The sequence below is a fragment of the Macrosteles quadrilineatus genome, unplaced genomic scaffold (assembly GCF_028750875.1).
Source record: "Macrosteles quadrilineatus isolate MER2022 unplaced genomic scaffold, UCM_ALF_1.0 Scaffold_9__3_contigs__length_116548681, whole genome shotgun sequence".
Classification (NCBI taxonomy): domain Eukaryota; kingdom Metazoa; phylum Arthropoda; class Insecta; order Hemiptera; family Cicadellidae; genus Macrosteles; species Macrosteles quadrilineatus.
Window position 1 is genome coordinate 73,198,668 of NW_026542602.1, and position 22,566 is coordinate 73,221,233.

A 22,566-nucleotide genomic window follows, 5' to 3' on the forward strand; every position below is an offset into this window, starting at 1 on the left:
CTTGACAATTCTGCCAAAATCTCCCCGCCAAAACTTTCACTTCCCAAAAACCCCTGTCATCATCACCGACCTACAGTGCCAATATCTTCTCTTCAACAAATTCCCTTCCAAGAAAAAGTCTACAGAACTAACATCCCAACTCTACCAATATCCCTAACCAATAAATTCGATTCAGAAAATATATTTACCACCGTCACAGCCCTAACAATATCTCCAACATATTAACTTCCAATATATCGTATACTGACATTACAACCTTGCCGATGGCATCACCAACAATTTACTTCCAAAAATTAGCCACAAAAACTCATCCCTGCTAAAACTTCCCAAACTCACCATTCTTCAGCAACACAGAATCGATATGTTGTATCCTGGGCTTCTCAAAAAAGTCGAAAAACTACAACAGATAACTGAGGATTGAGCTGAACTCTCATAGTCCTTTGACGGACAAATTTTAGTAAACTCATTTTCTACCAGATAATTGGGTGAAAATTGCATTGTTACTGCTAAACATATTCTCAATTTCGTGATTAAAATTAATTTACATTTTTGGGGCTAATAGTTGCAAGGTCCACGTCATTTAAGTTATTCACACGCCGTTATTGCTTTTTTCCCAAACTATAACTATTTATTTTCACCCATGAATAGCCTAAAGCCAAAATATACAGTATGCCTCATTTTATATCGTGAAATGGTCTCTCCCCTTTCACACGCCTATAAATGACAAGCACGAGCATCCGAATTTTAGTCATTTGCAACTGTCACATCCCAATGTTAATTTGTTAAAAGTAATTGAAAGTGTTTTGGTACCTAACCTAACCGAGATCTAGATACAGAGTTTGTAGATACAGTCACGTGTTATAACCATTGATTGATAATTGATCAAAAAAACCACATCAACTTGTTCGAATGCTCTCATAACAAAAGAAATATTTATAAGATCACAACTTATCGAAATACTATTAGTAGATATCGAACTAATAGAGTCATAATCCATTTAGTTACCGGATGTAAGCACTAATCATTCTATTTGCAAGATACTCTCAGTAAAGAAATTATGTTTTTATCAGATGCCTAATACTATTATTTCTGTTGGAATTTGATATGTGATTTTGTCCGTACTTATTTAATTAATGTTAGATCTATATGTTTTACTGTGTTAAAATTGTCACGTCTTGCTAAAACATTTCAAAAAATACAGTGAAGAAACTAGAAACCATAGATTAAACTGTCTTATTAAATAAATCATGCAAAAGGTTCCCAGTAGACGCGGCGGTTTCGTGCGACATGTAAACATTTGTGCTGAGTAATTCATCACAACGCAAATGTATTGATAAGGTGTGGCCGCGGCTGACACGCGATTCAGTGATAAGACTGCTCAAGGTCACATTGATAACAATTCCGAGAACCACTCCCCACTCCCACTTTCGGCTGAGTCGCATTTTTCGTCGTAAATAAAAGGCTGAGTTGAAGTGACGTCACTGTTATTTTTACATTGTTCAATTTATCTTCAGAATGAGCTGTTTGGCTTCGCGGTCCGGCAAAACCCACACATGAGTATGAGAGATTTTCCCATTCATGTGACCGGTACCAAAACATCCTACTAATTGGGAAAGGGGCACCTCTACTCATTTGGGGGGGGGGGGGGGGTCAACCCATTTCGAAACCGACACCAACATTCAACAGGAGACAAAAATGCAATAGTTTAGTAAAGTAGTCCAAACAGCCTTATAATTAACAAACAAACAATTTTGTTTGCACAAATAGTTGAAACCTCCAAACCTTATACTAGCTACTAATACATTTTAAAAAACGTTGGTTTAAAAGTGCTATAATAACTTTGTTTAAACTTGTTAATTGTAGGCTAAAAACTGTTAACACAAAATTTAAATAAAAATTACTACGACAAATAAAGTTTAACTTGTCAAGAAATAGTCTTAAACGAACACATTGGCATATTGATATTATCGTAATCATGGTTTCGAGCGGTTTGCTATTAGCTCATCAGCGAGGAATTAAGGACATAGAGTAAAAAACATTGCAACTGGTACTATGGTAAATGTATGAAAATTTCTCAGATCGATTGTTAATCGTGCGTCTCGGTATACCATCTTCAATTGCGTAACACCTTTCATCATCGAATTATAAATAAACGCGTACGGAATATTCTGGCAACTCTTGGCCTTTGCAAAACGTAGCTGCGAGTTTCAACTCGAATTGTCAGTATAATTTAAGAGATGGTATTATACTGTAAAAACATCAAAACCATGAGCGCGATGTGATCTATCAGTCTTGATATGGATCGTTTGCATATTGACACTATTCTAAAACAGATTCAATACATCCAAATTAGGAGAAAATATTTTTGTTGAGCTGTAACATGGGAAGTGCTACCTTATATGCCGTATTTAACACGTATGCTATTGGTTACCAGACGTTATCTTTTAATACTTTAGCCTACTTTACTTGAAATGGCGACCATACCAAAGTAGGTATTTTAAGCCAAGTAGAAATGGGGGTGAGTCTAGGATGAGTGGCGCGATCTTGTAGTCGTGTTATATGGTCCAGAATGTCCAGACATATCAACATATCATTGGTCAATGGTCAATACAGCTACCAAAAATAAGGTTCGGTATTGGAAGTATTATGGCTACTGTATAATCAGGATTAAAAATTTTTTTAGCACTTGGATTATCTGCTTTCGTTGAGGGTGGATTTTCCCTACACCCTTTCTTAAATCCTAGGGCAACTCTTAGGTTTGGTGGATTCCCCAGAAGCCAGAAGCACGTCCACTTACTAGCGAGATTCCCAGGAATTATCAGGTTAAGAGCAGAATGGATAAGGATTAGAAAATTTACTCAGAGAAGCAAATGAACGTCCGTTACTACTTTCCCCAACTCTACCAATGCGGCAATGTACACCAACATCAACTTTACCTAGTGTGAGACGAGGACTAAAGGTAGTTTTATGTATGAGTCATACTTGGTCATACTACACTGTAGCGACGGCCGACCCTGTCCCACTTACAGTAATTCCAGCAATTGTGTGTGATTACTCAGTAATCGTTGATAGACTACAACACAACTGGTTACTAAAAGAACTAACATATGGCCGATCAGCTGATTGTAAGAGGTTGGAGAACTGATTCTTGTAACTGATCTGTCTAATTTGTACAAAGCCATAGAGTATGCCCTTGTCTTCATTTTGTGACAAATGTCACACGCATGGATGTTATCGGCGTTTATCGGTGATTTCAATTGTGAATTAGTAAGTATGTTTTATGAAGTTTTCTTTTATGAATGGAACTGAATTGAATTTGATGATATAACTCATCAAATTTGTTTCCACAATTTCAGCAATACCACTTCGTGTCTACACTTCTGTCCACATTCTACAAGTTGTGTTTCATACTACAATGCTCATTAAATAACTTAAGAATTCATATTTTGTGTATGAGTATGATTAACTACATCCTGTAAAACCTATTGTTTTATTATGACTGTACCTGATAACAATCCATTACTTAAGTACACATGCACAATGGCAATTCAAGATACGTAGATATCATGAGTGTTTTTGATAACAAAGCCGTTTCTCTACCGTATCACCAATGCTGCATGTTTCACTCTATCACGTGATTCTGACGTGTTACAGGCGTGATGTCAATTGCCAACATAAACACAACACAACTACTACAAGCCTCTATATTGGCTGCCCTGCAAGACCGCACCGAGTATAAATGTTTGTTTTACTATAACTTCTTACACAACGATATCGTATCGGGACGATCTTCTGTTTACGGTGTCTATAATTGGAGGTGTGGTGTACGGTAGAGGAAATCTACCGTACTTTATGCTCAATGGTTATGTCACTCGCTTAGGGACCAGGTCACCGGTTTAAACTTGGGAAAAAATATTTTTCGAAACTGGATCTGGCTTTTTTTATCATCAGATATCTTAACTGGCTGGAGTATAGTGCTCGCCGGTCAGTCAAAAGGTTGTCTGATTGATCCTGAAAATAGTCGGTTTTGATGGTTCGAAACTGGAATCAGCTGTCTCTGATCATTGGGGTTTTAATACATGATTCTGGATAATGAAACAGCTGATCTTAGTCAGTAGCAAAGCTCATTCATCTCATTCCACCCTTCACTCGTTTTTGGGTTAAAATACACTTCTAGATGGCGTCCCCAACTCAGTTGATTGATAATCATAAAATATAGGACTTAGCCAGACTCAGCTAGTCTTAGCATTGACTATATAACACTAGGGTTATGTAGCCAATGGTCTTAGTCAGTAGGTAACTAAGTTATACCATTGGTTATACCTCAGAGTATTCCAATACATGATCCAGAAGAAAGTGAAAAAAATAAGTGAAAACAAAAAAGTTAAATAAGTAAAAACAAAAGCATTTGGCCTACTAGTTGAGTTTTCTGTGTTACCTATCATAATTGACTATATATACCTACAGGTATATATAGTCAGTGCTATCATGTACATGCATTGTTTGCTATAAAATTCTTCCAGTTTCGTCTCAATCTTAAAAGGAGATGTGATGTAGTGTGATAATATGAGTTCCCTCATTCATCAATATTTATTTTACTAGAGCACTGTTAAAATAATAATAAAAAAAAACAGAATAGACAAATATATAGTATAACAAGAGTTCATTTGGGTCTTTTTCAGAAGAGGGCCGCCACTATTTAAACTTTGTAAAAATACAGTTTAGGTTAAGCATTTTTTTATAAATATTTATGTTCAGTGAATAAAAAACACGTGTTAGCTATAAACTAACCTAGCCCGTCCTACGTACGGGAGTAGTCAGTTAAAACTGTGTATAAATCAGAACAGCTAGCTTACACGTATAAAGACAAATTTTATGGAAGCCTACAATAGAAAGAGTAATCCAAATCTATTTTCCAAGGACAGCTCTTGTATGAAAACTTGACGTAATTGAATTTGAGAATATAAACACAGACGAAACCGGAAACCAAAATAAGGAAACACTCACAAATCATAAAAGCTAATGTGGTACTGTCAAGTATTTGCACGTAGTCGGAAGGTCGGAAGCGAAAGTGGCAGATAACCGCGTGGGCAGCACCAGCATACCGATGAAATGTAAATTTGTACTGCAGAATTTGTGTTATCGTTATATAAATAAGTAGAATTGAGTCAGAAATACATCTGTCATATTAGCACTGTCAGTTTGGACGAAAAAATTATCTATGCGTAATACTCGTATTCCTCATTTAGAGAGAATGATTCATTTACATAACCTGACGAGTAAGCGCATTTATGTTATCAAAACAAAAATTTCCTCGAGAGTTTGTTTTATACCTTCATACTTGGCTTAAAATACCTACTTTGTATGGTCACCATTTAATTGGAAAGTATTAAAATTTTAGTGAAAATTTAACTAGGCAATCGGAAATTTGCCAAGTCTGCAGATTTTCTAACTTTGAAATCATTCAAAACTAAAATGGCGACTTATTCAAAACCATAGCATATTTTAAGTTGCCATCAACTAACGAGGAGTTTTGAAAGCTAAAAAAGAAATTGAATTAACAGCCCACTCTATGAGAGACTAGTTTGACAATGTCCTCTTAAAATGCGTGAACATTATTTTTGCTTTTTATTCTGAAGTGTTGATTGTTATCAGTTAGGCTGGAGAATTTACTACATGGACTATAAATCCTAAATTACCAAGGGTGCACACAGACAGAACAGGTGGCGCATTATTTCACGTTTTAAAACTGTAATCTTTTACTAATTCCATGAGCACAGCACCGGATGAGTTCATTACTCATACTTGTATTAGGTAATGACAGCCACTTGCAACTTGCGATAGCTGTTATCTCTGAGGTATTATTTATATCAAGACCACAAGTAGAAGAGTGATCGAGAGAACTGTCACTTTTAATTGGCTCTTGGAATGATCTAGGGAAAATTCAAGAACAACTCATGGCAACTCGAACAATGTGCAATCAATCTTCGAGAAGCTTACTTTCGGAAACACATCAGGATTATACAGCCATCCCTGCTGATCATGGACATGTTATGATCAGTTATTATCTTCTGTGGTACGGTACCTACTTAAGGCTTATTTTTAGACCTTATGTGATTTCAAGTACCACTCATGGCACTTTAACAATGTGCTCTCCGACTTGCCAGAGGCTTGCCCTAGGGAACACCTAATATATTATAGTGCAGACTTTCCTAATGATTATTGACATGTCATCAGTCGTCGCAGACATTTTCTCTTCTGTAATGTCATGTACGATGCGGTTTCAGGCCTGAAATTTCGATTGAAATACTGCAAATAAAATAATTATGCCAATTTCAACTATGTTCAACGCCACAGTATTGTAGACGTACTTAAATCTTCAGGAAAGTTTTTATAGGCCCTAAATTTTATAAATCTTTTGTTAGAATTTAAAAAGCTAAGGTTAAAAGCTAAATTTCCATTTAACTTATTGAATACTGAAATATGTCAAAACTGCATGCACTTACCTTCCAGTTGAAGAACACACTACAGAAAATTTAAGTGCTTATTTTCTGGTAAACAGTTTGAAAATTTACGACTGTGATGTTTGTAAACATGAACTGATTTGGAAAAGTGTTGTTGTCAGGTGATGTTTCAAACAATCAAAACAATCCATTCGTAGACAATAATATAACTAAATCATCTATATACAGTACACAGGAGAAAGCTCTTATGGTGGTCGAGCTTTCGTTAGGATTATTATGGAGTTTGCAGTACTGTATACTTGGTGTGTTACTTGAAAAGGCTTATTCTGAAATACAACACATTTTGTGCAGATAATTTTAGACTTTTAACTATAATTTTTGTTTGTTATTTGTTACAAAAAAAATAAATAACAGCTGGTTTCTCACAACCAATAATATAAACATGTAATTAATTGCCGTTGACAGCTGAAGACAAACCTGAAACGATTTTATATAATTTAGTATTTAACATTTTAGTATTTTGTATTTTGTATTTGTATCTTCAATAATGAGAATACCAATTTATTTCATGAGAAGGTTTTTAAGCTGTAAACATTATGCTTAAGCCAATCGGTTTCATCTGGAAATTCTAGATTATAAATCACAGATTTAGAGTGAAACCATGGTGGAACACAATCATGGCAATCTTGTTCCCAATCAACACAATTTTTGAATTGTCAGTTTTTTTGTCAAAGAGGTGTTAAGACTTTTCACTTGCCTATTTTCTGAGGTTTGATGAAAATAGACATTCATCAAGAATTTCTATACTGTATAGTTTAGAACCTGTTATATTAGTTTAAACTATCTCGGTATCGTCTTTTGAGCAAGAGCCAAATCTAGAACTAAAAGAAGTTTGCACTCGGGTGTTATTGGTTAAATGGTTACCAAATAATTCACTTATGCCTTAGGAAACTTTTACCTGGTGCTGGTGCTTCAGAAAATATGGGTCTAGGTATATCTTACCAAACCGTAGGTAATCTAGAATGCTGACATGATTATGAATCCTTTGGATGTAGGACGATAGGACCAAATGTAGCACACTCTTAAATAATTTCGATCAAGAATTTTCAAAGATTTTTGGACGAATCTATGAATTTATCTATTACAGGCGTATTTACTCTTGCAACAGTGCTTATAAATGGAAGGTGTCAGAAGACAACGGAGAGGAGTTCTTTTCCCACCCACTTAATCACTTCTCGGTTGCGAGCTTGTACCTGTACCCTCGAATATGACCGCAGCAAAAGAATTATGGAACTATCGGACATATAGTCCGTCCCCGTTGCAGCTTAGTGGGGAGCTGAACCATTGACTATGACTATTGACTATATACAGTCAATGCTGTGACTGTACCCACAGCTGGTATGGTATGTGGTAGCCCCTCGTGGCGCCGATCTGAGGTTCTTGGCTCCAGATTAAAGAGTTTCTGCTTATTTCGGACGTTCCATTATGTTTCCAGTCCACATCTCTGGCCAGCATCCAACTCTCCACGAGCCAGATTCACACATTCTTTCACCATATTGAGAAACCTGCAAACAAAATCTTAAATATCCTCCATTCATAGTAGAAGTTGTATCTTGGAAAAAGTACATGTCTCTTAAAGCGAGACAAAACATTCCTCACAAGACTTGGCATTTCAAGATTGCAATATAGAGAGATGTACTTCAACACAAATGACGTTAGACTGCTGAGAATACCAGTGAGATCAGTATTCTGTGGTGAGACTAAAAAGTCACAACGGTGACTTTGTTTACATGTCGAGTTCCCTGAATGTCAATCGATTCTGCGGAAGATGCTCCCAAAAGTACATCACAAAACTAACATGCATATTAATATTAATATATACTCCAATCATAAACAAATAGTGAATGACATCTAGTTAAGTTTTGACCTAACTAGATGTCAAGTTAAAAAATTAGTATAGTACGAGTGTCTTAAACTTACAGGCGGTTTGAAAACACAATGAATGGAAACTAGTAAAATCGATTTAATTAAATCTTTGATCAAAAAAGATCATTGTTGAAATACGTAGTTCAAAATAAAAAGTGTCACGGTATAGCAAGGTACACAAATAATTTGATTTCCATTCACAAATCAGAAAATGTATTATTTCAACTATATTCCATGGTTGTTGACTCTAGGCTATTTTCGGTGTTGACCAAGTACGAGAAATTGAATGGTTTACAATGGCCAGCTGGTGTGCGTCCAAGTTTGTTTACAATGTAAGGAACTTCAAACCGTAGACAAAAATGTTCTAACGTCTTACCACAGACGTGTAATTTCGGGGCCTTACCCATTTGTTGGATTTAGCAGTAGTACTCTTACTAAATGTACAGTTTAGTTACATTGTTTTAATGAATCTGAAAAATCACAAAAACTATTGTCATTTCAAATGAACAAGGCAACGTTGCTGTATAACTGATAATCTGAAAGTTAGCAGGTTCAATCCTCTGAAAACTCAATAGCTTTTTGATGCTTTGAACTAGACTTGATTGTCTTAGATTTTTTTAATGATGTAAATACGATATTAATCTAAAGGCTATATAGCTAACGAAAGTTAGTCTTAGATAGAGTTATATATTCAATGGTCTTAGGCAGTAACGAAGCTACGAGTATATGTTATTCACTCATGGCTCATTCATATTTTGGTCACAGTACGTCAAGTTGCGTCACCACCTTATTCAATGATGAGATTCCAATAGCTCATTAACATTGTAAAATGACAAGTGATGATTTTTGTCATGTTACGCATTTATGTTATATTTTTAGACGCGAAACCTTCTGGATGTCCTTAACCTAGCTGCGTAACTTACTTTAGCCTACAAAGGCCCAACAAAGACCCAGTTGGGGAGGCTTTCAATTGATCCACTCCCCCACGCTAGGGTCAAGGCCCTTCGCACTTCCTCTCTTTTTAGGGCTTGAGTTACGTATCAGAGTGTTAAAAACGAAATTAGGCTTGTAAAAATGATTGTGGAAAATTATATTATGGGATAATACATTTTGTAGTCGCTCCTTTTTTAGAGACTTGACAAATATTTGTATTTCATACAATTCCCTTCATGGGTGATGGGATTTCAAATCAGGTAAAATTTTCAAACCTCTTGTGAAATAAAACTTTAAAATGTTTTGAGTATACCTTGAAAGAATAAGACTAAGAATGCTTTATTGCCGTTACACTGGTTTACATGCATGGCATATTCAAGAAAATGTCTAAGAACTAAGGTTTTAACTAAGGTTTAAATTAACATAATTTATAATTGAGTAGTCAACAAAATATTGATGTACCACATAATATACTAGAGTATTTAGGATTTTATGAAAATCTCTGTAACAAACAAAACCATTTAATATACTGGTAGTGTTTATATTCCTATAATTTCACATGACAACTATAAACTTGTGAGGAATCAAAACTGAAAGTTACTTTATCCTCGTAATTAAAACTGTTGAACAATGTTTAGACTAAAATCTCGAATGAAATGCTACTCTACTTTTATTGAAATTCAGAAATGAACATTCCTGTATACAGTATTATTTTGCATAATATTCTCATACGAATTCTTTAACATTTTTATATAATGCTTGGAGACCTGTAAATTGTTGTATAGAAAATCAATGGTAATTAATGGAAATAATCCAAACCTTAGAACTTAAATTTAGTAACATAAACAGTTTATAAACTAAGAAAGGTAGCATAAATAGGGCTAATTCTTTCAATGGCAACGACACTTCAGACCATTTTATTATACAGGGTGAATACAAAGTCAAGACCATGTAATATTTTCCCAAGTAATTATACAGAGACATCCTTTTGGTGGTCATGCAAACTTAGCAGGAAGATTAATTTTATGATTTTTTTGAATTTAGAATTACCTCCTAATTCCCCCATTTTTGGGACACACTCAAAAATTTCAAAATCATAAAATGAAACTTCCAAGTTTGCACGACCACCAAAAGGATATCTCTGTATGTTTACTTAGGAAAATATTAAGATTGGAGGTCTTGACTTATTATTCACCATGTATATCTATTAATCTTTACTTCGTATAGGAAACTCACGTAGGCCCATAACAATCCTGAAAATACCTTTACAGTGATACCAACCACTTCCCTAAACTAAACCAACTAAGTCAATCATCAGCCACCATCTTGACAACATGTTTATGTTGGTCTTTGATATCTACAATCCTTGGGAAATTTGTTAGTACATCATGTAGATTGTAGAGCAAGGAAAGTTTAGTGACATTTGGGTATTTCCATGACATTGCATTAAGGACAATAATAACGTGGCCGTGACATCCTGCGGGGAAAACTTTCCCTGGCGTGTCTCCAGCTGGGGAAACAGATGAATTGACTTATAAAATATTACCAACTGTCCCAGCTGTTGTTAGGAACACGGAAAGTAACTTTGTACATGCATTGGATGAATATTTTATGATGGTAGGGAAATTAGCAGAGTGCTAGGGAAATTATATATGTAGCTCGATGTGTGTAAATTACTTGTTTGTAATATTTATAACATTGGAATTGTCAATAAAGATAGTGACACAGAGGAATAAATTTGGGTCTCGTTTCCCAGTGGTAGAGACGAATAAAAAAATAATTTCACAAAACAGGTTAGCATTGTTGACAAATGTCAATGCTAATTCAGTAGGCTATTTCAGACTTCAAATAATATGCTAAGTTTAATTATAGATCAAACATACTTTAGTAATTTACAGATTTATCTTCTACCAATCTAAAGATAATTTAAAGTTACTTTTAAAGTTCAACTTTTTTTGAAGTTTATAATCCGGTTTATGAAGACAGATAATAGCGCGTTAATATTTAAAATTTATTTTTATAGTTTTTCCAAAGCTATTTTAACCTATTTTTATTGTTTCTCTTCTCTGTCATATCTAGACGACCATACTTCACACTAATAACCTGAATTGGAATGAAACTCACATCAAAACCGGCTTCAGAATTCACAATATGATGATAAGTCTACTACATAAAAAAAAAAAAAAACATTATCAGTATCGAAAATCAAGGGAAGAACTTAAATCTTTGTAAAACAACTGCAAATTAACAGTATTAAGAAAACACAAGTACCGCCAACTATTAAAATTACACCTTAACTTGAATCTTAAATCCGAACTAATTTACACGATTAATTTAAACGTAAATAATGCCAGTCCCCTAAAATACATGTCTTGTAATGTAGAATTAGCATAGATTATTTTAAGACATCAGAAATTTCAAAAATGTACATATACACTGTGACGGGACTAAGTTTTAGATATTAAAACCAATCGGCCCTACAAGGGTTCTAGTCTAAACACATGAATGAATGAATGAATATAGTTTATTCCAAAAAAAACATAGGCTACAAGCTTTGATTATAACTAAATAAAGTATAATAGACAGAGACTTTTGTCGCTAAAATATTTTATACGAGTTTTAATAAAGCCAAAAATTATAACAATAAAATAAAGGAACTAGCAGACATAGGCAGTGCTACCTGTGCGTCTGCTAAGTTGCTGTCAAATAGAAAAAAGAAAATTGTTGAATTTTGGAATAGCAATTAAAAAAAGACAATAGGTCGTTATTATTATTAGTTAAATAAGTGAATGTATTTCCATGAACACAGTGCTGGTAAGATAGCGCTTTATAGATTTCCGTGGTGGCCAGGAGAGAGAGAGAGTGTGTGTGTGTGTATGTGTGTGAGTGAGTTTCGTGTGTAATGGTGGTAGTGAAGAGAGTGATGAGTGGATTGTAGGGTAAAGAGTACAGTGGGGTGGAGGAGAGTGGTAAATTCGACTGCGGACAGTCCTAACAAAGTGCCAAGGTCAGTCAGTGCAAAGGTCGGATCAAGTGCGCCGGTAGTCCGCCGTGATAATAGAATCGGCCTCGTCGATATTTAAACTGAATAGGAAATCATTAACGCGGAATTTAAATACCTTTAATGAGTCACAATCAAAAAAATTGAAATCCCTAAAAATGTTGCATATGTTACGATAGACTAGGTGTGAAACATAGTATGAATTAGTCGTAGAAAAAGTATAATTCACTTGAATTGTGGTGATTCCAACTCTAGAAGAATATCTTGTGTTATATAAATGTGAAATATTTTGAAAAATGTTATTGTAATTTGTATGAATGTTTATTAATATTGATTTTACGTACAACTGGCGAACAGTGAGGACTCCTATTTCTTTAAATAGGGCGTCAGTCGGGTAACGTTTGCATTTCCCAAATCCTATTTTTAAAATCAATTTTTGAGCAATATTTAATGGTTCCAAGATACTCCTATAACAGCCACCCCAAGCTATAATACCAAACGAAAGTAATGATTGAACAAAAGCAAAGTAAGCCATTTTTAATTCCTTAACAGTCAAAATATCTCTCATGTGTTTGAAGGCAAAAATGAATTTCCTAATTTTATTTCTAACATAATTAACGTGATCTATCCATTTTAATCGTTCGTCAAACAATACACCTAGATATTTATAAGAGTTGACCTTTTCTATACTTTCACATCTACAAGAATTACTTTGATAATCATCACATTCGTGGATTGTGAGATTGCCTAAATTGAAGTCTGTACTCTTACTAATAGATATAGGCATGAATTTTGTCTTAGAAACATTTAATGAAAGAACATTTTGATTTAACCACTTCTTAATTATCATGAGGTCGTGTGTGGCTCTGTCATACACTTCGGGCCAGGTCCTTCCTTGCAAGAAAATTAGGCTATCATCGGCAAATAAAAAGATTTTACCAAAGATGTTTAATCTTGAAATATTATTTATATAAATTAAGAATAAAACTGGCCCAAGGTTGCTGCCTTGGACCACACCATAGTCTACTGGCAATACATTACTAGTAATGTCATTAATGGAAACAAATTGTGATCTGTTACAAAGGTAGCTTTGGAACCATGCAAGGGAGTTTCCGCGAATACCAATGTATTCCATTTTTCTCAATAATTTTGAACGGTCAACAGAATCAAAAGCTTTTTTTAAATCAAGAAAAATTAATACTGGATGGTTTTTTTCTGAAATCGCCGAATTTAATTCTTTATTAATATCGAACAACGCATCTGAAATATTTTTGTCCTGACGAAACCCGTACTGACGCTCGCTGAGTATGTTATTGATTTGTAAGTGAGTAACTAATTGGTCTTTCACCACTCTTTCAATCACCTTAGTAAAAACACTAAGCAAGGAGATTGGTCGGAAATTAGTTTTATTTGTGATGTCATTTGATTTGTATAGAGGAAATACTTTGGCTAATTTAAGACATTCTGGGAAGGATCCTGTGGTGATACTCAAGTTGACTATATGTAAAAGTGGCTCCCACAAAATATTAAAATTATTTTTTATGACGTCGGCCGATACACCATCATAGCCCGGAGCAGACCCTCCCCTTAAACTGAAGACATAGCGTCGGAGATCTAGTTCAGTGATTGGTTGAATCGTAAAGTCGCAATCAAGGCGGTAGTCAGAGTCATTCAAAACTGGGTCCCCACTATAATTAATTGCGTCAGCGAGTGATTTACCTACTTCCGAAAAAAATGCATTGAACTCATTTGCTACTTGTTTGTATGTTGTAGAAATCGGAGATTGCGAGCTAGAAACAAATTTTCCAATAGGAAAGGGTTCTTTTTTATTTACCCTGCCAGCCAGTTCATTGATTAATCCCCATAGTTTCTTGGGATTTTTAGATGCTTCATTAAGTTTTGATCGGTAATAATTACGTTTGGTTTGCTTTAAGTTAGTATTAACATTTGTCTTTAAATTATGGTAAAATTGTTTCAATTCTAAATTAAAGGGTTGTCTTTTAACTCTTTTGCTGATTTTATCTCTAAATCTGATCTGTCTGATTAAGTCAACGGTTATCCATGGTTTGAGTTTATTGAGCCTTGTTGATTTGTTACCAACTAATTTCTTTGAAGAATTTATACAATTAACAATTATATTACTAAAATGGCTAGAACAAAAATTAATGTCGTTTGAGTTTAAAACAGGGGCCCAGTTAGAATGGGTCAGTAGGTGTGATAGTGACGTATGGTCTATGTACGTGTGTGGAATAGTGTCTTGTGACAAAGCAGGTTGTGTTGTAGTGGGTTTAGTAATAGTGAGGCCAGTGCTGTAGTGATCAGTGATGGTCGTTTGAATCACAGCTGATTTAATATCGCATTCGTCGTTATATTTTACAAAAATGTGATCCAAGCAGCTCTCGGATACCCCAGACACTCTTGTAGGTTTGTCAATACATTGTACAAATCCTCCTCCTATTAGACAATCCAAATATTTTTCTGTTATACAATCTTTTCTAATAAGGTCAAAATTAATGTCTCCCATAAAAATGCAGTTTACATTTTTATTGATTCTATTAAAATAATTTTCAATTTCATTCACAAAACTGTCTGGGTTACTATCAAAGGTACGATAAACAGCAAGTATTAACATTTGTTTTTTATCAAACGAGAAGGCTATACTCAACCCGTAAACATCTCCCAAAGTGACCTGTGTTGCAGTAGCAGAAAGTCTTTTGTTAGTGTAAACAATGACTCCGTCATTTTTGTTTTTGTGTGTATCAGTCTGGTGCATGTCAAATCCGTCCAAACCGGTTCCCTCCCCTCCCTCCCCCAGCCAACACTCTGTCAACACTATGACATCTAGAGAAGCAATAAAATCATTTAAATAAACTAGCAACTCATCTGAGTTTTTATTGAAACTTCTAATATTGGTTTGAAAAATACATAAACTATCCGCCCCAGCACCGTGATCATAAAAAACAGAATATTGTGAAATGGAACTTAACTCTAAGCAGTGAAATGGTTTATCTAAATTATCATCAGCAGTGTCACACAGCATAGGTCATTGCCCCTGTCTCCTGTCTGCAAATGTGTATTATTAGACTATTGTGCCATAACAGTAAGAAAAATAATGTCAAATAATGTAAACAATTCAAAACTTTTATCAAATGTAAACAATTAAATCACTTTAAAAACTAAACTACAGTATTAAGATAAAGAGATTGGAATGAATTATAATGAATGATAATGAATGATATATGGTGTCCTTAATTTGATAATATCATAATGTTATAAGCTAATGAACCTTATTTTTAGGATTGTAATTCATTTCATTTAGGATTTTAACATTCTGTTCAATACACAAACTTGCATAATTCATATTGACATGCCGTATATGCCAGTTTATATTCAAACATAACATTTGAAACAGTAACATGGGTAAAGAGTTAGGTTATAATTGCAATTGATTATTCTATCCGATGAGTTTAGTTGTTTCTAGTGGAAGGGCTTATCTGTCACGATGCCACCTACACAAACGCTCGCCTCGCCCACTGTATCGACCGTGCTTCACTATTGTGTAACACATTGAAAGGATTCTTCTAGTTTAAACAATAACTCGTAATCCTCAAACGTGACGTATTGTATACACATCAATCTTCTACAAGCTTTCCTCCAAAATAGTTGAGCAACCAATACGTGTTTGATTAAGTGGTTTTTCAAAATAGATCAAATAGAGTACCTACCAATTATTTTGAAATGTACTCTATAATGTTTGTTCAGGGTTTTTGTCAGGACTTGGTCAATGTTTTCAAAGATGAAACTCGTTATAATCTTAAAACCAAATTAAGAAATTAAAAAAATGACCAATAATAATTCAATCTTTGGAAAACTGTTTCTATAACAGTCTTAAGTTACCCATTCCCATTGTTCGCAGCAGAACGCTAGCATTTTGCACAAGATAGCAAGAACCAATTTAATACGTATTTTGTGTCGTTGTGATTTTTTGAAGAGGGTCTGATAGGTTTTGTACTATTTGTCTAACTATTTAGCTGAGATGACACTACAGGATTGTTGATGCCGTGTACAATTGTATTTACTGTGGAATTTCGGAGCGTTTTAGGGTTACGCTTGGATACTGATATAGATAGTAGTAACCTAACAGTGATATGTCATTAGAGGACATAAATGATTGCCCAATGGCTTCTACGACAAATCTACGTCAGTTTGTGTCCTGAACAAATTTTTCTTAAGATTACTCAATCAGCATCCTAGTTTGAAGGTAAGTCTTTTTCCATTGTTATATAACATACAAAAACTAAAAACATCTCAAATGTACCGGTAACATTATATCCTGCGTAAGCTGAATCAGTTCCACAAAACGGTCAGCATCACAATGCAACTTGTTCAGACCAATTCTGCGAAGGAACAAAGAAACATGTCCACTTCCTGAATAGGACACTGGCAGAGCGGGCAGCGATCCAGCGGCCGGGGGACCAAAATATGAATCACACCAGCTGAAAATAACACAGAGAAAACAGCTGACGGGCCGCTGCCCGCCAGTGTGTCAACGGTCTGTGAAAACAATCCGTTATAGAGCGGAGTAATGATCTACAGAGTTACCGGAGGATTAACTGCACATGGAGTTGGAACTAATCACCTAAGTCATCTGTGACTTGCAAGAAGTGGTTGGAAACGTATTTGATAAGCATTTCCAGTCAGGGCTGGGTCGGCACTACCTTACAGTTACATAACCTATATACTTTATACAATACCACTCTTTATGGACTAATTAGCAAAGTTACCACATGGTTATAGATTAGATTTGCACTCACTGACACACATATTTCAAGGCAAGGATAAGGTGACAGTTGTGTTAGTACCCAAGATCAGATAGTTCTGTATAAAGGACTATTTAAAAGCTAAAAGCTCAGTGTTCAAGTCAGGGGATCAAGGACAATCCCCCTAAAAGTTACGGACTTGCAATGTTCCAAAAGTCCAGACAAATATACACTTAGAAAATGATTTGTATTTCACTTGACATGTCCAGTGCCTTGCCATAAAATTGCTGTAGTCAGCAATTAATTAGCAAAGGATCAGTTTGATACAATGATTTGTATCAGCAATTTGCACGTAATATTGCTCTTATATGTGCTTAATGTTGTGAAATCAGTTGGTGTGTGTCTGTTTATTAATTATGTGTACCGTAACGTGTATAGGGCCTAGTAAGTTATCTATAGTGAAATTTACATCTAAATAGAATAGATAGTTTTTTCCATTAAATCAAACGAATTACTTTCAATCAAATCAGACAAAAGGCATAACCGCCTTGTTTAATAAATTCTTTCCCATCAAGCACAGCTTGAAGATATTTTTTGCAGTATCCCAAGGTTTTCAATACCATTGACACTTCCATTTTCAGCATCATGGTCGGTCTAGTGACTCTAAATGGATATGCAGGTTTTTCCAACAGAGGAGTGTTAGTGGAAAAAATATCTTTATACGTAGGTTTATGATTTAAAACAAAATTAATACGTTAGAAAATGTGTAAAATTAATGCTTATTATTTTAAGAAACAACCTGTGACACTTGTAAATAAAAAATCCATACAAAAGTCATGCAATACATAAAATGTTTAAAACATCTCTGTATTAGAACAATAGTCACTTCATGAGTCAGAAATCTAGGGCATTAGAGCATGACAATCAGTCAAAGGATGACATGCCGGGAACTGGCCCTGACATCCAATCATTGAGGCATGCACGATGTAGACAACTCATGCAAATGTATGGCTGAATGTATAAATAAATCAGGGTATAAAATGACACAGGAATCATTGAAGCTGCACATGCAAGCCATACTGCTCATGCATGTATTGGGTTTGTGGATGATGGATTCAAAAAAGAGAAGTCACATCAAGAAGACATTCCTATAGATATATAGACCATCTTTGTGCTAAATTTTGACTGTATTTAGTATCTGTTTAGTATTTAAGTCATGACAGCTGCCCAGACAGACATATTATGACAAACACCAATTCCCATACCCAATTCACCTCAATTTTATAATAGGACAGATTAAACATCTAAAAACTATTATATTTGGAGTCCAAAATATTAACATTTGAAAGATGTTTTTTACACAAAGGAAATAATAGGACGAGAGTATACCAGCTAACAAGAGGGTAAATTAAAAAATTTGGGTTTCTTTTATTGCAATAAATGAAGCAATGTATGAACTGAACTTCCTCAAAGTGTTATCAATAATTAGAGGGGTTATAAGCTATCTCTGGAGTGGGGTCTGCATCACTATCAGTCAGGTGCAGAACAGCTGGTCTCTGTTCCAGATCAGTAAACATCAAGTGGAACAGCTGACAACCATGTGTTAGAGCGATTACATCATCAAGTGCCCAGGCTATGCTTTGTTGTGTAAATAACAAGATAACATGACTGATCCCTGACCACTTTAAAGTGTTATCAACTTATGTAAGAGTCATTGCCTTCTTATTGGCATCTTCAAATTGTAAACAAGAATTAAAATGTCAATTAATTGGTTTCGATGTCCAAAGATGTTATTTTTGCTGATTTTCAAGGTAGATATTTTTGGTGGATGCTGAATAAGCTATTTAATAACAAATTAAACTACCAAAGGTACTGATAATGGTAATAGTAAATAGTGATAATCCCTGTTCAACCACTCTAAGAATGGTCTTAGGGGTTTTCAAAATGTCAAAGATCAGCTGTTAATATTTTAGTTACCCTCAACTATAACAATATATATAATCTTAGGATTCAATGTTATTTTTTAATTGTTGTCATTGATTAGTGAATAACTCCTAAATACCCCCTGATGCAGTAAACCTAAAGACTAAGCGAATTTCCATTTTCCTGATTGGCTTCTCAGTAAAATTTTTCCTTAAATTTATCAGTTTTAATTTATATTTATTTTAAAAATATACAGGGTGTCCCAGACCACCTGCCCAGCGTCTAGATCCAATATGAAATCAAATAGAAACCTGGTTGCAACTTGAACCCCCTATTTTGACCCCAAAGAACTCAGTAAAATATCAAAACTAGTTTTAAACCCAAAAAAACACCCCAAAGGACAGATTTAGGGGGGTGGGGGTGGTTTGGGGGAAATTTTAAAATCTTAAGGAGGGTCATGTTATACAACATTTTAAAGGTCTTTGAGCCCTGAGTATTTTAGTGGGGAAAAGGTTTAAATTATTCTTATCACTATTTACAGGGTGTTCAAAAACCTACGAAAAAAAGACCTTTGAACTATTTTTCACTGCAAAGAGTGAAATTTTGTGGGGAGTTGAAATTTTGACAACACTTTAATTGCTAATTGAGCTTTCAAAAAATATCTGGTTTCAACCCTTTTTCTATTTTTTTACTTGTGTTAGTGTTTTCAAACTTTTTAAAGTTTCAAAAAGTTTCAAATGGCAATATTGGTTTTATTACTACTACTTTATAGCCCTTAAAATTAGCTAAAAAATTTGTATTCAGTTGCAATCAGGTTTCTATTTACTTTGATATTGGACCTATGGAAGCCGGGGCCGATAGTCTGGGACACTCTGTATATGAATTGGAATGGATGGTGTTTCTACCCTCTGGTAAAAAATAAAAAAACTAAATTGGCCCTAGGTCCAGGAATTACCTTGAGACCTATAGTCTGCTCTTATTCCTCATGGAAAAAATTCACAAAAATTTAAAACAATTGATTGACTCTTTTGTTGTTTCTTAGACACAGTTGTTTTATTCCAAGATTGAAGTTTACAATAATTTCAATTTGAAACTTAGAATTTATTTAAAGTGTTGTTGAAAATATTGTTCATACACCTCGGTCTGAAAATAGTCAACATTGGGTGTAATGTCATTTTTTGCATGTTATTGATCATTTCAACTTCTTAAACTTGAACATGATCTTGAGTCTGCAAAATCTCATTTCATAAGCCGAGGGTGTGAAATATAGGATGAAATATTTGGAATGTGTCAGCGCTTGCTGTGATGGTGAGCAATAGTTTTCACACAAACATGAGGGAAAGATTCAAGAGTGGGTAGACTAAACAACAACTATTTGTGTCAACCTCGGACTAAGGTCTTCTCATTGTCTACATCTGTTATTTACATCACTTCACACCAACAAGCTAAAAGGAGATTGAGGTTATCATTTTGAATATTATCTAACTGATTCAGAACTTCTTGTACTCAAGGATGGAACATTGGAGACATTTTAAAATAGTCATGCTGATGTTTCTAGCCTGGCTTAAAACCAAGGTAGCTAAGCTGATGAGTAAATATAACTAAATCCTTGTTTATTTCTTGATGAACTAATTGTTGTTTTACTTTCTTCAAGTTGCAGCTAGGTATCACAGAAGCCAACCACTCTACGCCAATCTATAACTATTTCACTTGATGAAAATCAAGACCTAATACTAATATTTTTCATAACTATGAATACATTACTACGTTATAGAGAAAAACACCATACAACGTATCAAATTCTTATAACACACACCAGACCACAAAAGGAGCATGCAGGACTATTTATAGAGGTTTCAACCTAGTCATAATTCTTTAAGAATCAATAAATAAAAAATATTTGGGTAATAAGTCGTCAAAGTCGACAAAACAGATTTTCGGAAACAAAAAATCAACCCCCACCCCACCATCAGATGATTTACAAACTAAATCAAATATATCTTGGTTTACTTGATCCTATTTTCATCCGAATTTGAACATTATGACTCCTATATGGACACGTATATGTACAACTGTTTAAACAAACTGTGTTTTGGTTTTTGTTGTCCTTAATAAATACAGTGGTCTCAGACATTGTACCATGCTACTTCACAATAGGAAAATTTACTTGATGATTATTACATTTAATTTCATTTTAGAAACATAAGTCACAAACAGGGCCATAATCAAGTTTACCTTATCAAGTTTCTCTATTTGATAATGCTTATCTTTATAAGCCCAGCCTGTTATGTATCCAATCTAAATGTAAACTATATGTAAAGGTATTCCTACTCACATGTAAAGGTTTAGTTTGAGAGTAAAGCTAGTTGCATGCAAAAACAACACTCTTGTTGGCAGAGCCGACAGTTGTTTGGGTATTCATCTCTGACTAGATTTAGCTAGTAGCTGCTTCACTATATTTAAAACTGCAACATTCCTTCCCTCTACATTCTACACTTGACATTTCTGGCTTTCTCAACTCTTTATGCAAATAAAATGTATTTCTCCTCTCATATGTTAATGTTTCTATAATAGAGGGATTAACTTATTTCATTGTTAGATTATGATTTGATGTATTATAATAAAGAACTGTATCACATTACTCACTTAGTAAGTCCAAGAGATTAAAACTTTAACTGCTAATAAAATATCAATACAGAATACTTATTCAGTAACAAAAAACATAAATACATTAACTCAGCAGGAAGTGATATTATTAATATAATACACCGGTCACCGATAAACACCAAAGACGTTTCCACCGATAAACACAAACACGGAGGACTTTTCCACCGATAAACACGGAGGACGTTTCTAACGATATACACGGAGGACGTATCCACCGATATATGTCAAAATTTATCAAATTAACTCCTACGATATAGAACAAGAAAAATTACACACATATAAAAATGTAAAACATATAAGGGTGTAGCAGACAAACGACAGAGCCCACTAGCGTACAACGGATTGCACAATGCAAACTGAGAGGAATATTTCTCCACACACAAAGTATTGCCCCAAAAAATAGTGCGAAATAGTGCCCACATTTTGGTACACACCTACTTAGTATGACTAAGGAGAGTAGTAACCTTCCTAGTGTTTTTTTCAGAGTAAGTTCCTATTTTTCCAAGCAGTTAAGGTAATTTCAGTTAAACAAATTCAAACAAGAGACATTTTTACATGGCTGGATGAAAACAACCTATTCTTGAACAAGGAATACTTTAAGGAGCCTGCCACCGTTACCAATATGAGAGTTGCAACAAATATTTTTACAAAAGTAACCCTCACGTCAAAAGTTTATTATACTTGTCCAGCTTAATTGTAGGTTAGATAATCCAGAATATTGAGCACAACCGGATTTGATAATGATGATAGTAATCATACTCAGCGTAATTGAGAGTACCTAAGGCACTCTACCAGACACTGATTGCAATGTGAATTGTTGGCAATGTAAGGAGAACAATGTTGGCTCGGATAGTATGATTGTCCGTCAACAACGCTTAACACCCGTGCACTG

The 22,566-nt window shown here is 34.5% G+C and overlaps 1 protein-coding gene across 1 annotated transcript in view; it reads right to left on the reverse strand.

The window, feature by feature from the left end:
• The window catches only part of LOC129004349 (inositol hexakisphosphate kinase 1), a 49,165-nt gene extending 42,574 nt beyond the window's left edge, over positions 1-6,591 (reverse strand). Inside the window, exon 1 of the mRNA XM_054432913.1 lies at positions 6,507-6,591. The gene's annotated coding sequence lies outside the window, so the exon portion shown is untranslated. The remainder of the gene's footprint in view (positions 1-6,506) is intronic.
• Positions 6,592-22,566: the final 15,975 nt, after the last annotated feature.